The sequence below is a fragment of the Sphaeramia orbicularis genome, unplaced genomic scaffold, assembly GCF_902148855.1.
Source record: "Sphaeramia orbicularis unplaced genomic scaffold, fSphaOr1.1, whole genome shotgun sequence".
In the NCBI taxonomy this organism is placed as follows: domain Eukaryota; kingdom Metazoa; phylum Chordata; class Actinopteri; order Kurtiformes; family Apogonidae; genus Sphaeramia; species Sphaeramia orbicularis.
The window spans coordinates 37,167-53,758 of NW_021941608.1; the positions used below are offsets into that span (position 1 = coordinate 37,167).

The 16,592-nt window shown below is 40.6% G+C and overlaps 1 pseudogene; it reads left to right on the plus strand.

Annotated features, from left to right (window-relative positions):
* LOC115416455 (PHD finger protein 12-like) overlaps window positions 1-16,592 on the plus strand; it is an 87,035-nt pseudogene that overhangs the window by 30,854 nt on the left and 39,589 nt on the right.

Consider the following 16,592-nt stretch of genomic DNA (forward strand, 5'->3'; position numbering starts at 1 on the left):
CTCCGCCCACTATCTGTTCATTGAACTGACCACAGACGCTGCAGGCACATCCACAGGCATGGCACTCAGATACCAAGGTAAGACCACTGACCCACTGACTCACTGACCACTGACCCACTGACCACTGACCACTTAAAACACTGACCACTGACTCCAAAGTCCATTTTATGACTGAACTGTGGTGAAACATATTACTGCAGGTGACAAAAGCCACAAAAATGGACACATTTAGAAAAAAAACCCAGTGGAACAGTGAGTGAGGGTGGGGTGGAGCAGGAGGTGGGCAGGAGGGTCAGGGCGGGGCCTGCAGTGATGCTAAACCGGTCCGTTGTGGTGAAGAGAAGCTGAAAGGTGAAGCTCTTGATTTACTGGTCAACTTATGCTGGGGCGCCAATAATGGGGGGGGCATGACAGATTTATGGGGTCCAGCATTTGTGTTGGGGGGGGTCCAGTGGTTTTGTTTTCACGTTAGTGCAAGTGACGTTTTGTGTGGAACCCCCCCACCACCACCACCCCCACCCCCACTCTGACAGATCAACAAGATACTGAATTTTGTGTGAAGGGCCACAGTGGTTCCCTTTCATGGGGCCCACAGGTAAAACTAGGAAAGCACACGGAGAGCACAGACCTCCACCAAGACGGACACCAACCCCAATCACCACCAAAATGTAATCATTTCTTCCTTGTGCCAGTATCAACATTTCCTGAAAATGTCATGAAAATCCATCCATAACTTTTTCAGTTATCTCGTTGACAAACAAACAAACAAACAAACAAACAAACCCTGGCAAAAACATAACCTCCTTGGCGAAGGTAACCAGATACAAACATATATAAACCACATACAAACATATATAAACCACATACAAACATATATAAACCACATACAAACATATATAAACCACATACAAACATATATAAATGAAAAATGTGTGGTCAATGGGATTTTCAGTGTAAATGTCCACAGAGTCCACATTCCACAGTGGATGTGGACAATTTAGTTCCACATACAAGAGACTGTTCTAAGCTACAGGTGGATCCAACTGGAGGAGAATCGGAGTCGTTTGGAATTTTGGATGAATTTTGGAAAATGTCTCAATGATGACAGATGGAAAACTGTAGATGTTGTGACCTTGCTGTGACCTTGAACTTTGTCCTACTGGGACCAAAATGGACTGGGTTGGTCCCAGGGCCTAGGCCTATCTGTGGGGAAGATCTGGGAAAGATGGGTGGAAGAGTTTTACACTGAAGATGAAAACAAACAAACAAACAAACAAACACACAAACGCACAAACAAACAAACACACCAACAAACACACAAACAAACAAACACACAAATACACAAACAAACACACAAACAAACACACAAAGCAAAGTGATCTTAATACCTCCTGGTGGAGGTAATTATAATAATAATGGGGTAGATTTCTACAGCTCTTTTCTATGAACACATACTCACAGTGCGTACAGAGGATCCATTCTTCATTCGCTCTCACATTCTCCCTCTGGTGGAGGTAAACTACATCTGTATCTGACGCCATGTAGTGATAAAAAGACATATATGTATATGTAATCAAAGGATCAAAGTTATAACTAGAATAAGTGTATAAGGAATAAGAATAAGAATTATTATTATTATTATTATTATGACTATTATTATTATAATGACAATTATAATAATGATACTACTACTACTAATAATAATAATGATAATAAAACCCTGTCCACATACAGTTTTTTGGTTCATTTTCCGTTTGTTCAGTCCATGCCTCAGTTCAGATCGTCTACAGTCTGGTTTAAATCCCTCTCTCACTTCTTCATCTGTTCTTCTTCTACCTTCATATACACGTCTTTGTATTTAATGAAGGCTCTCAGTACATTTTTCAAGGAAAGTACGAAGACGACGCAGCTCTTTTTCCTTTTCCGTTCTGTTCCTTTTATGCCTGAGTATAAAAGATCCAAGGCCTGTCTTTCAGGTCCGCAGTGTTCACTCCAACACAAACCGCTGCATTACGGTCCATGTGATGTATTTTTCAGCAGCTTTCAAACAACACCGTCAGGGTTTTTTTTTTTTTTTTTTTTTTTGAAGGGTAACATTTCTATGAACTTCTTTTATCTTTTTGTGGACACATTTGTTTCACTGTTGTATGCTGGCTGCTGGTTTCAAGTCCATGACGACCACTAGGAAACATTATGAGTGTAAATGTGTAAATGTGCTTCAGTCCACAGATGGGCTTCAGTCCACAGATGGGCTTCAGTCCACAGATGGGCTTCAGTCCACAGATGGGCTTCAGTCCACAGATGGGCTTCAGTCCACAGATGGGCTTCAGTCCACAGATGGGCTTCAGTCCACACACAGCAGCCATGCACATTTCAGAATGGACGCCATTACAGCGGCCATTAACAGCCTGGAACGCCGTCCAGTCCACTGTGGAACAGACCTGATGTTCCCGTCTTCAGCCCAAACAAAGCATTCACACCGTTACGAACAATGAAGCATCCCATCAGCTGTTTTCCACTGGTGCCCAGGGCATTTTCTGCTGGAGTCAAAGTTTTCTAGGGAACATGTCCGTTAGACACAAAGTACTGGTTTTTATGGCTGCATACGTCCCAGTATATCTCAGTATATCCCAGTATATCTCAGTATATCCCAGTATATCCCAGTATATCTCAGTATATCCCAGTATATTCCAGTATATCCCAGTATATCTCAGTATATCCCAGTATATTCCAGTATATCCCAGTATATCTCAGTATATCCCAGTATATCCCAGTATATCCCAGTATATCTCAGTATATCCCAGTATATTCCAGTATATCCCAGTATATCCCAGTATATCTCAGTATATCTCAGTGTATCCCAGTATATCCCAGTATATCCCAGTATATCCCAGTATATCTCAGTATATCTCAGTATATCTCAGTATATCCCAGTATATCCCAGTAGAACCAGTGCACATAATAGATGTTCCCACAGGTCCCTGTCATTCATTGGTCCATTACACAAATCCATCACATTTCCACCTCCTAATGAAATGGATTGACATTCATCAGCTCATGAAGACTTAATGAAGTGGAAATAAATGAACTTTTCACTTTTTTTCCAAAGTGTTCTGAGCTTTAGGATGTGAACAGACTATGAGATAGAGACTGAACCACCTGGAGTATATATATATATATATATATATATATATATATATATATATATATATATATATATATAAATAATAGGCCTGTAACGGTACACATACCGAACCAAACACACACAAATACACACAGTGTCCTACACAGTTAGTTCTGTGTCCTCACATAAATCCTGTGCTTCATTGTGTTGTCAGTGTTTCTCTTCTGTTTATTTCAACAGAATACCAGTTTACCCTCTAGTTAATGTTGCACTTCATGTGGAATCTTTTTCGGTTGTTGTTATTTTCATACAGAATGTGAGCTGACAGAACTGGGATTAGATTTTGGTTGTTTGTTCAAAACTACCTTTCGGGGGGGGGTGGTGCTGTCGAGCGGTGAGCGAGTAGGACACACTGTCATGTAGCTCCTGCCGATTCTAAGTTTAAAACTTCATTCTGACAAAACCACAAGGTAGAACTTAAAGAAAACACTGATATAAAAGAAAAGACAGCTGTGGAGAGGAGGAGAGTTTTGGAGAATGCCTAAAAAACCAAATACCTGAATGAAGACGCAGGCCAAAAAGAAGCCTCAGGTTCAGGTGGGGAAGTAAGTGCCGGAGACCTGCTCGCAGTGGTGACCTCCATCCATACCGAACTGGCCCACGTCAAGGCAGAAATCTGCCTCAAAATCGAGACCAAAATTGCAGAAGTTACTACGACCCTGCGAGGGGAGATTACAGCGCTGAAAACTGAGAACGACACCGTGATATCGGTGTTAAAAGCCCAGTTGGAAATGCAGAACCAAACGCTAAAAGAACTAGCCGGCTCAGCTAGCAATGCTTCAGACACAATTCAGGAACTGGAGGAAAAGGTCAGGAAACTCTCTGGACAAGTTGAAACTCTCTCAGAAAAGGACCTGGAAGGCCGTTCTAAACGCTAGAACCTGAGAAGAACAAGAAGTAAAGAAGGGAACGAGAACGGTCAAACGACAAGAGAATTCACTGCTCAGATGTTCAGGGAGGCTTTGCATCTCCAAGAAACACTGGTAATAGACCGAGCCCACAGAGCCCTGCGGAGACGACTGGGCCATAATGACCCCCCCACCCCCCCCCCCACCCGGCACCTCATTGGAGGATTCACTACTATCATGTTTACGGGGACATAATTCAGAAAGTGATGTCTACGAAGGACCTAAAGTACCAGTGCCAGTGGATCCAGATCTTCAGAGACCTCCCATCCGAAGTGGTCAGACGCTGAGCCACATTCACCCCACCCAGATGGATACTACCTGACAAACCCGGTGTCAGATCTGGACTTCTGTACCCAGCCAAACTACGAGTGTCATACAACGGCGCTATATAAATCCAATCCATTGTTATTATTATTATTGTTCAGAGCCACCAGAGGAAAACCGGACTGCTAACAGCTGAACACACACATGGCTTTGGCTGAGAACTGCTCTTTACATATGAAGCTGTTACTCATGTTCTGGACAGTGAAGTCAGGTTCTACGGCATGTTCCGACCCACTTTGTCAAAGGGATCTGAGTTCTGTTTAATATCTTAAATTTCCCTCCGAGCTGAAATATGCAGTTAAATTCAAGTTAAAGACACATTGTTTATAAATTCACTGTTACACTAATTAAGTAGCAGTTAACAGAGTTCAGCTAACTGAGTGTAACATATAATGAAGGAGGATCATATCATCCAGTGAACAAGACCCTCCTCTAGAACAGGTTGGATGTAACAGGACTACTTGTAATTCAGGTTTTGGTTTACCCACATAACTGTAGAGCTACACCCCTGAAGGACAGGATGTTAAGGACCAAGAAAGGGGCGATTTGTAGGTGCCGGACAGCTGGGACGGTGGGCCGGACCCACACCCAGCTGCCCGGCTCTGAGGGGGGGTAAAGGGACGTCTGTAGTTTAATTTTGGGGAGGGTGGGGGGAATGGGACGAGGGCAGAGCCACTTGGATGACAGCGTATGGGGCTGAAGGACACTGCAACAGTTCCAACTGGAGATGCTACCATGGCCACAGTCAAGAACAAAGCAGGGAGGCCCGGGGGGGCAGGAGGAAACAGAACTGTGTGTTGGTGGAATGTAAAGAGCATTCATGAACCAGGTGAACGGCTGAAGTATCATGTGATCTGAGGGACTTACAGCAGACGGGATGTTTTTACAACACACATCTGAAAAACCAAGCACATGGCAAAGCTCGAGCAAAATGGATAAATCAGGCATGTCACTCCAGATTTTCAACGAAGGCAAGAGGGGTAGCCATGACACTCCAGAAGAATGTCCCATTTCTGCAGAAGACTACTACTGCAGACAAAGAGGGGACATATGTTTTGGTTACAGGAGAGATACATTCCACACCTATTACACTGTTAAACATATACGGACCAAATGAGGACGACCCAGAATTTTTTAGAAAAATTTTCAGTCTGACTCCAGACGTATCTACTACACATCGAATTATTGGAGGTGATTTGAATCTGGTCCTGGATACTTAGACAGATCTTCAACTCAGAGGGTTGTGCGATCCAACACTTCAAAACGGCTTAAATCTTATATTGATAATACAAATTTAATGGACGTGTGGAGAATGTTGAATTCAACAGGTAGAGAACATTCATTCCACTCTGGAGTTCATACTGTTCACAGTAGAAGTGACTTTTTCTGGTTGGATGGTAAACTGTTACCTGGACTAGACCAGGTGGAACACCAGGACATCCTGATTTCTGAACACTACCTGGTCTGTTCCACTGAGGCTGCTGGGAGGGAAAAAGAACTTCAAGTCTTGGACACGTGACCCAAACTGCGGACAAGGAAACAGTTTTGTGAATATCTGGAGGCTCAGACAGAGTTGTTTTTTCAGACGAATGATAAAGATGATCTTTCTCCAGTTTTGTGATGGGAGACGTTCAAGGCCTACTTGAGAGGGTGGGTTATCTCATTTCAGTCTTCAGAGAAAAAATGCAACAGCATCAGAACGACCCTTCAGGGAAAAGTGCAACACTAATGTTTGAAATGCAGTTAGTAATATTTTATTTATTTTATTTTCTGTTGGATTTATAGCAGCAGAATTATATTATTTCTGTTTTTCTATATTCTATTGTCTCCAAAAATTGGGGGAAAAATGTTCAAAAATTCGTAATAAATGCATTAAAGACATGTTAGGAGTTTTCTTTCTTCCTGTACCGAACTGAAGAAAACAAACCGTGGCTTTGAAAACTGAAAACGTACCGAACCAAAAATTGTGTGTACCATTACAGGCCTAATAACTACCATAACTACTATAACTACCATAACTACCATAACTACTATAACTACCATAACTACCATAACTACTATAACTACTATAACTACCATAACTACTATAACTACTATAACTACCGTAACTACCATAACTACTATAACTACCATAAGTACTATAACTACTATAACCACTATAACTACCATAACTACTATAACTACTATAACTACCGCAACTACCGTAACTACTATAACTACTATAACTACTATAACTACCATAACTACTATAACTACCATAAGTACTATAACTACCATAACTACCATAACTACTATAACTACTATAACTACCGTAACTACCGTAACTACTATAACTACTATAACTACCATAACTACTATAACTACCATAACTACCGTAACTACCGTAACTACCATAACTACCATAACTACTATAACTACCGTAACTACTATAACTACCATAACTACCATAACTACTATAACTACTATAACTAACATAACTACCGTAACTACCGTAACTACCATAACTACCGTAACTACCATAACTACCATAACTACTATAACTACCGTAACTACCGTAACTACCACAACTACCATAACTACCATAACTACTATAACTACTATAACTACCATAACTACTATAACTACTATAACTAACTACCATAACTACTATAACTACTATAACTACCATAACTACTATAACTACAATAACTACCATAACTACTATAACTACCATAACTACTATAACTACCATAACTACCATAACTACAATAACTACTATAACTACTATAACTACCATAACTACTATAACTACTATAACTAACTACCATAACTACTATAACTACTATAACTACCATAACTACCATAACTACTATAACTACTATAACTACCATAACTACTATAACTACTATAACTACCATAACTACTATAACTACCATAACTACCATAACTACTATAACTACTATAACTACCATAACTACTATAACTACCATAACTACCATAACTACTATAACTACTATAACTAACTACCATAACTACTATAACTACTATAACTACCATAACTACCATAACTACTATAACTACTATAACTACCATAACTACTATAACTACTATAACTACTATAACTACCATAACTACTATAACTACCATAACTACCATAACTACTATAACTACTATAACTACCATAACTACCATAACTACTATAACTACTATAACTACTATAAGTGTGCAGTAGTGTGTGGATTCTGATCATTTCTGTGCTGTTAAATGACCGTCCTGTCCGTCTCCTCTGTCCTTGTGTCCACAGCCTTTGCGTCAGGTCACTGTTATGAACCCTTTGTCAAATATGGGAACCTGACCAGTAGTGACCCCACCTGGGCAGTGGGAGCACTGGTGGAGTTCACCTGTGACCCTGGATACACTCTGGAGCAGGGATCTGTCACCATCGAATGTACTGATCCAAACAACCCACAGTGGAACGACACTGAGCCGGCATGCAGAGGTCTGTCTGTCTGACTGTCTGTACACTGTCTGACTGTCTGTCTGTACACTGTCTGTCTGTACACTGTCTGACTGTCTGTCTGTCTGTAAACTGTCTGTACATTATCTGTCTGTCTGTCTGTCTGTCTGTCCGTCTGTACACTGTCTGTCTGTCTGTCTGTCTGTCCACTGTCTGTCTGTCTGTCTGTTTGTCTGTCTGTCTGTCTGTACACTGTCTGTCTGTAAACTGTCTGTCTGACTGTCTGTCTGTACACTGTCTGTCTGTAAACTGTCTGTACATTGTCTGTCTGTCTGTCTGTCTGTACACTGTCTGTCTGTCTGTCTGTCTGTAAACTGTCTGTACATTGTCTGTCTGTCTGTCTGTACACTGTCTGTCTGTCTGTCTGTCTGTCTGTACACTGTCTGTCTGTACACTGTCTGTCTGTCTGTCTGTCTGTACACTGTCTGTCTGTACACTGTCTGTCTGTCTGTCCACTGTCTGTCTGTCTGTTTGTCTGTCCACTGTCTGTCTGTACACTGTCTGTCTGTCTGTCTGTCTGTTTGTCTGTCTGTCTGTACACTGTCTGTCTGTTTGTCTGTCCACTGTCTGTCTGTCTGTTTGTCTGTCTGTCTGTACACTGTCTGTCTGTCTGTCTGTCTGTCTGTCTGTACACTGTCTGTCTGTACACTGTCTGTCTGTCTGTCTGTCTGTACACTGTCTGTCTGTACACTGTCTGTCTGTCTGTCCACTGTCTGTCTGTCTGTTTGTCTGTCCACTGTCTGTCTGTACACTGTCTGTCTGTCTGTCTGTACACTGTCTGTCTGTACACTGTCTGTCTGTCTGTCCACTGTCTGTCTGTCTGTTTGTCTGTCCACTGTCTGTCTGTACACTGTCTGTCTGTCTGTCTGTCTGTTTGTCTGTCTGTCTGTACACTGTCTGTCTGTTTGTCTGTCCACTGTCTGTCTGTCTGTTTGTCTGTCTGTCTGTACACTGTCTGTCTGTCTGTCTGTCTGTCTGTCCTCTTATGTTACATCCATAGTGTGACAGGTCACATGACTCCTCAGAGGTGACCCAAACCCTGATGCATTCAGGAAAACATGAATAAAAACAGTAGTGTGTATTTATATAGTTGTGTTTATATGTGTGTATATGTGTGTGTTATGTGTCTATATATTTATATGTGTTTATATATGTGTATGTGTGTGTGTTTATATGTGTGTATATGTGTGTGTTGCATGTGTCTATATATATATATATATATATATATATATATATATATGTTTATATGTGTTCATATATTTTTATATGTGTGTGCATATGTGTATTTACATGTGTCTATATATGTGTGTTTATAAGTGTGTACATGTGTGTTTACGTGTGTATACGTGTATGTTTATATGTGTATGTGTGTATATGTATATATATGAGTGTGTGTGTTTACATGTGTGTGTATATGTGTACGTGTGTGTTTATATATGTGTGCATATATATATATATATGTGTGTGTGTGTTTACATGTGTGTGTATATATGTGTATATATGCATGTGTATGTGTGTGTTTGTATGTGCGTGTGTATGTGTGTGTGTATATGTGTGTGTTTGTGTGTGTGTGTGTATATGTGTGTGTTTATATGTGTGTATGTGTGTGTTTATATGTGTGTGTTTATATGTGTTTATATGTGTGTATATGTGTGTGTTTATGTGTGTGTATATGTGTGTGTTTATATGTGTGTATATGTGTGTGTTTATATGTGTGTGTATGTGTGTGTTTATATGTGTGTGTATGTGTGTGTGTTTATATATGTGTGTGTATATGTGTGTTTATGTGTGTGTATGTGTGTGTGTTGCAGCTGTGTGCAGTGGGGAGATGACAGACTCTGCTGGTGTGGTTCTGTCTCCAAACTGGCCTGAAGCCTACGATAAAGGACAGGACTGTATCTGGGGGATCCACGTGGAAGAGGACAAGAGGATCATGATGGACATTCAAGTGTACGTATCCATCTGACCTCTGACCCTGACCCTGACCTCTGACCCTGACCCTAACCCTGACCTCAGATCCCAGTGTGCTCTGTCCGTCTGTCAGTTGAAGCTCAGTGTCGTTTACTTCAAAAAACAGTCCAGTTCTTTAAACATAAACTCATCCTCTGTTCCTTTTTCAGTAAATGCTCAGTTTCTTTATCGTACCAACTAAACCAGAACACGTGTCCCTTCAGTCCAGTGTACCAGTTAGTCCAGTCCAGTGTACCAGTTAGTCCAGTCCAGTGCACCAGTTAGTCCAGTCCAGTGCACCAGTTAGTCCAGTCCAGTGTACCAGTTAGTCCAGTCCAGTGCACCAGTTAGTCCAGTCCAGTGTACCAGTTAGTCCAGTCCAGTGTACCAGTTAGTCCAGTCCAGTGCACCAGTTAGTCCAGTCCAGTGTACCAGTTAGTCCAGTCCAGTGTACCAGTTAGTCCAGTCCAGTATACCAGTTAGTCCAGTCCAGTGTACCAGTTAGTCCAGTCCAGTGCACCAGTTAGTCCAGTCCAGTGTACCAGTTAGTCCAGTCCAGTATACCAGTTAGTCCAGTTCAGTGTACCAGTTAGTCCAGTCCAGTGTACCAGTTAGTCCAGTCCAGTGTACCAGTTAGTCCAGTGCTTGTGTTTTCTTCCAGGTCAGTAAATGAACAGTTCATCTGGTTTCTGTGATTCCACAGCAGAATGTGTGACGTATTAAACTGAACTGTGTCAGTGAAGGAGCAGATCTGAAAACAGCTGTCAATCAAACCGCTTTCAGCCTTCGGACCCGTCCTCCAATTGGCGTGTGGAAGCTCGGCGTCCGGCCCGGCCGAGCTCCGCCCACAGCTCCATTCAGTCCCGGAGATGCCGAGCATCTGGGGGCGGGACGACAGGTGTGATGTGTCCAGTGCTGGTCCAGTTTGTAGTGGTTTTCCACCAGTTCCACTCAGTCCCATTGAAGTGCATGGACGCTGAGCGTCTACGACAAATGCACTGAGCAGAGATGGAATGAACAAACACAGACACGGGAATGGAGGAGAAGTGAACAACATCCAGTCCACCACCAACACCTGACCTCCACCAACAGCCTGCACCGACAGCCTCCACCACCACATCCCCACCTCCACCTCCACCAGCCCTTCCAAACCCCTACCACCCTCACCACCTCCACCAATACCCCCCCCCCCCCCCCCCCCCCCCATCATAGCTGCTGTGGTCAGTTGAAGGGTCACATGTACATATGGAGTGTGTGTGTGTGTGTGTGTGTGTGTGTGTGTTTTTCTTGGATTGTGGTTCTGAGGTGCACACACAGACCCCCCCCCCCCCCCCCCCTACTGTGTCACATCCAGATAAGTCAGTCAGCTGCAGAAAAGTGTTTGTCATTTGGAGGCAAATTAAGGAGAGAGCTCATTTGCATAGGTGGCTTTTTTAAGCTGTGTGTGTGTGTGTGTGCGTGTGTGTGTGTGTGTGTGCGTGCGTGCGTGCGTGTGTGTGTTTCTTTTGTCTGTGGCTGTATGAACACCTGTGCTCGTGTTGTCGTCGTCTGAGAGGCTTTGATTAATGGCATCCTGTGGTGTTTGAAAAGAAGTCTGTCAACACAAGTAACTGCTGTTCATCTGACAGAGCAGGGTTCTGCAGCTGGGAGCGGAGGAGAACATGTCAACCACACAAACAACTGAAATTAAAAAAAAACTAAACACATGAGTCTGAAATTAAAAACACACACGAGACACACTCTGATGTACACTCTACTGCACAAGACAAAGCAAATGTTATTAATACAACAGTCATGTGACTAACAGTGCATATACTACTACTACAAATACTAGTACTACCAGTACATATACTACTACTACTACAAATACTAGTACTACCAGTACATATACTACTACTACTACAAATACTAGTACTACCAGTACATATACTACTACTACTACAAATACTAGTACTACCAGTGCATATACTACTACTACTACTACAAATACTAGTACTACCAGTGCATATACTACTACTACAAATACTAGTACTACCAGTACATATACTACTACTACTACAAATACTAGTACTACCAGTACATATACTACTACTACTACAAATACTAGTACTACCAGTACATATACTACTACTACTACAAATACTAGTACTACCAGTGCATACACTACTACTACAAATACTAGTACTACCAGTGCATACACTACTACTACAAATACTAGTACTACCAGTGCATATACTACTACTACAAATACTAGTACTACCAGTACATATACTACTACTACAAATACTAGTACTACCAGTGCATATACTACTACTACAAATACTAGTACTACCAGTGCATATACTACTACTATAAATACTAGTACTACCAGTGCATATACTACTACTACAAATACTAGTACTACCAGTGCATATACTACTACTGCAAATACTAGTACTACCAGTGCATATACTACTACTATAAATACTAGTACTACCAGTGCATATACTACTACTACAAATACTAGTACTACCAGTGCATATACTACTACTGCAAATACTAGTACTACCAGTGCATATACTACTACTACAAATACTAGTACTACCAGTGCATACACTACTACTACAAATACTAGTACTACCAGTGCATACACTACTACTACAAATACTAGTACTACCAGTGCATATACTACTACTACAAATAGTAGTACTACCAGTGCATATACTACTACTACAAATACTAGTACTACCAGTGCATACACTACTACTACAAATACTAGTACTACCAGTACATATACTACTACTACAAATACTAGTACTACCAGTGCATATACTACTACTACAAATACTAGTACTACCAGTGCATACACTACTACTACAAATACTAGTACTACCAGTACATATACTACTACTACAAATACTAGTACTACCAGTGCATATACTACTACTGCAAATACTAGTACTACCAGTGCATACACTACTACTACAAATACTAGTACTACCAGTACATATACTACTACTACAAATACTAGTACTACCAGTGCATATACTACTACTACAAATACTAGTACTACCAGTGCATATACTACTACTACAAATAGTAGTACTACCAGTGCATATACTACTACTACAAATACTAGTACTACCAGTGCATACACTACTACTACAAATACTAGTACTACCAGTACATATACTACTACTACAAATACTAGTACTACCAGTGCATATACTACTACTACAAATACTAGTACTACCAGTGCATACACTACTACTACAAATACTAGTACTACCAGTACATATACTACTACTACAAATACTAGTACTACCAGTGCATATACTACTACTGCAAATACTAGTACTACCAGTGCATACACTACTACTACAAATACTAGTACTACCAGTACATACACTACTACTACAAATACTAGTACTACCAGTGCATACACTACTACTACAAATACTAGTACTACCAGTACATATACTACTACTACAAATACTAGTACTACCAGTGCATATACTACTACTACAAATACTAGTACTACCAGTACATATACTACTACTACAAATACTAGTACTACCAGTGCATACACTACTACTACAAATACTAGTACTACCAGTACATATACTACTACTACAAATACTAGTACTACCAGTGCATATACTACTACTGCAAATACTAGTACTACCAGTGCATACACTACTACTACAAATACTAGTACTACCAGTACATATACTACTACTACAAATACTAGTACTACCAGTGCATATACTACTACTACAAATACTAGTACTACCAGTGCATATATTACTACTACAGCTGTTAGTACTCTGATCAGTATGTGATATCCGCAGTAATCAGAGTACTACTGATCTTGTAAACAGCAGTACTCTCATTTGGACAAATCCGATTACCACATCTGGATACTCTGACGTCTTCATGCGTGTAAACAGGTTCGTCTGATTTATGTCATTTTTTCTACATCTGAACATGTGTAAAATTAAATCTGTATAAACTGAAGTTACACACCGTGAACTGAACCAAAAAGGTAAACAAACAATGAAATGAAAGGAAGGACAGCAGCAACATGTGACCTATTTTGTCGTCTTATTAGCTCCTCCCACATTAGGACAGCTGACACCGTAGGCGTTGCCATGGAAACAAGAGTAGACTGGATGTTTGGAAAATAACAGGAAGTGTCCATCTGTCATCGTAACGTACATACAGTTGTTCGATTATCGCATTTCTGAACGTGCATGGAAATGCGTCGTATCTGATTACAGCAAGTATGGGATTATTCAGAGTAAACAGATGTTTTTACCCTCAGCCCTCGCCGCTGGGTACTGTCATCAGTCCGTCGTCTGTTTGTGCTAATACTTTTGCGTGCACCAGTAGTTCTGAATGGGGGGGGTCAGTGTGACTGTACATCTGATTTCAGACCAAATAATCAGCCCTGACTTTACAAACAGTCACATGATGCTGTTGATGATGATGTTAGCGTAGTCGTCCTCCACGTCCATCTGGAAAGTTTCTTTTTTTTTTTTTAATTGGTATTTTATTTCACTTTTACAAAACAGAAATTCCTTCACATTTGGAAAATTACCTTTTTCAATACAGATGTTTCCATATCAAAGATATACCTCCACATACTCCTGTAACCTGCCGACAAGCATGTAACATAATATATAGAAATAAAAAAATAAATGAAATAAATAAAACTTAAAACAACAACAATCACAAACTTTGTAGCATTGAACCAGGGTGTAAAAACAAAATCAGTTTCCTTCAGTTGGTCTCTCACCAAGGCGTGTATAAAATGTTGGTAGGTACTAATACCTACTGAACAGTAGTCTACATAACCAACAGTAAAGTTACTTCCCCTGTACAAAATCTGATCTATGTTGACGTACATACTGTAGCCATCCCTCCCATATATCTCTGAACTCATTGACTTCCTACCTAACATATGCAGGAACTTTCTCCATGATATAAATATTGAGCAGAACATCCTCCCATTCCTGTATGTTGGACACCAGACTGGTCCATCTCCTGGTCATCACCTTTGTCCTGGCCGGCAGCATTATTCCGGTCAGTTTGTAGTCATCCCTTCTTAACAGATTTACAGAATCAATGTTTCCCAAGTACAGCATTTCAAATATTAAGGAGGTTTCAATACCTGTTACTTCATCTATAGCCTTTTTTATTTCCCTCCAATATTCCTTTATTAGGCCCCCCCCTCCAAAAGATGTGAAAGTGATCTGCTTTTGGAGCACCACAAGACCTCCAACATTTGGTATCTGCATACTTTCTCTGTGCAGGAGTCAAGGAAAACCTAATTATGTTCTTCCATCCATAGTCCCTCCAAAACACAGAGTTGGTAGTTTTCCACTGGTTTGCACACATGCGCTCCCAGTCCTCTCTTAACACAACACTGGCTTCCTTTTCCCATCTTTCTCTCACATATCCTGTGGTGCTCACTTTTAGATCCTCCAGTGCTGTGTACACTTTTGAGGTAACTGTACAACTCAGCTCTGATTTGTAGGCATCTTGTTCAATTTTCAGAATACCCGATTGAGATAGCTCCACACTCATCTTTTCCATTTCCTGTCTTAAGTAATGCCATAGTTGTAGGTATCTGTGAAATTCTTGGTTATTAAGTCCATACATGTCCTTTATTTGTTGAAATATCATCACATTATCTTTTTTAATTATCTCCCAGTGCATTTTTGGGCCATTTTCCCAGAATTTAAACGTTGCATCGAATTTATTTGGGGTGAAATCTGTATCGTACGCAATCCATCTCAAAAATCTAAACTGTTTTATTAAGTTATACTTTTTCATAGTTTCGGACCAGATCCTTAGAGACACCCACAACCATGGGTTAATACTGTGTTGACAATCTGTCTGCAGTTTAATATCACACATTAAAGCTTGTACTGGTGGAACCATTTCCCTTCTATATCGTTCCATGTTGCCACGTACTTTGGATCACATAAATTCAGTAAGACCTTCAGCTGTGCTGCTCGATAATAACTCTTCAGGCAAGGTAAAGATACACCCCCCCGCCCTTACTTTTAGGCAGCTGTAAAGTTCTGTATTTAACACGTGGCCTCGCTCCTTGCCATATAAATCTAGAGATACTCTTATCCCATTCTCTAAAATCTTCTTGTTTATCTCTATCGGAAGGTTCTGAAATATATACAACGACCTGGGCAAAATGTTCATCTTAATTACCTCCACTCTTGATGTCAAACTTAGATATGGTACCAAGTTCCATTTAGAGAGGTCTGTTTTTATGTTAGATATTAAGTGTTCGTAATTGGCTGCCTTTAAATTTCCCAGGTCTTCAGTCAGATGAATTCCCAGGTACTTCATTGATTGCTGGTCCCAGTTAATCCTGTAGTTTTGTTTTATAGTTTGGATTGGCTTGTAATTGAAAGCAGTTACTTGGGTTTTTGGACATTAATTTTGTATCCTGATAACATGCCAAACTCTGTCAAAATTACCATCAAGATTGGTAATGTTAAATTAGGGTTTTCCAGATAGATCAGGACATCATCAGCAAATAGTGCTCATTTCTGTTCAACTCCTGCCTGAACAGTACCTTTAATACTACTGCACTGTTTAACCCACTGACTCAGCGGCTCCAGGGAGATGGCAAAGGGAAGTGGACTGACGGAACATCCTTGACGGCACCCTCGTTCTGATTTGATTGCCTTTGATTGACGGCCATTGACCTTGATCCTAGCTGTAG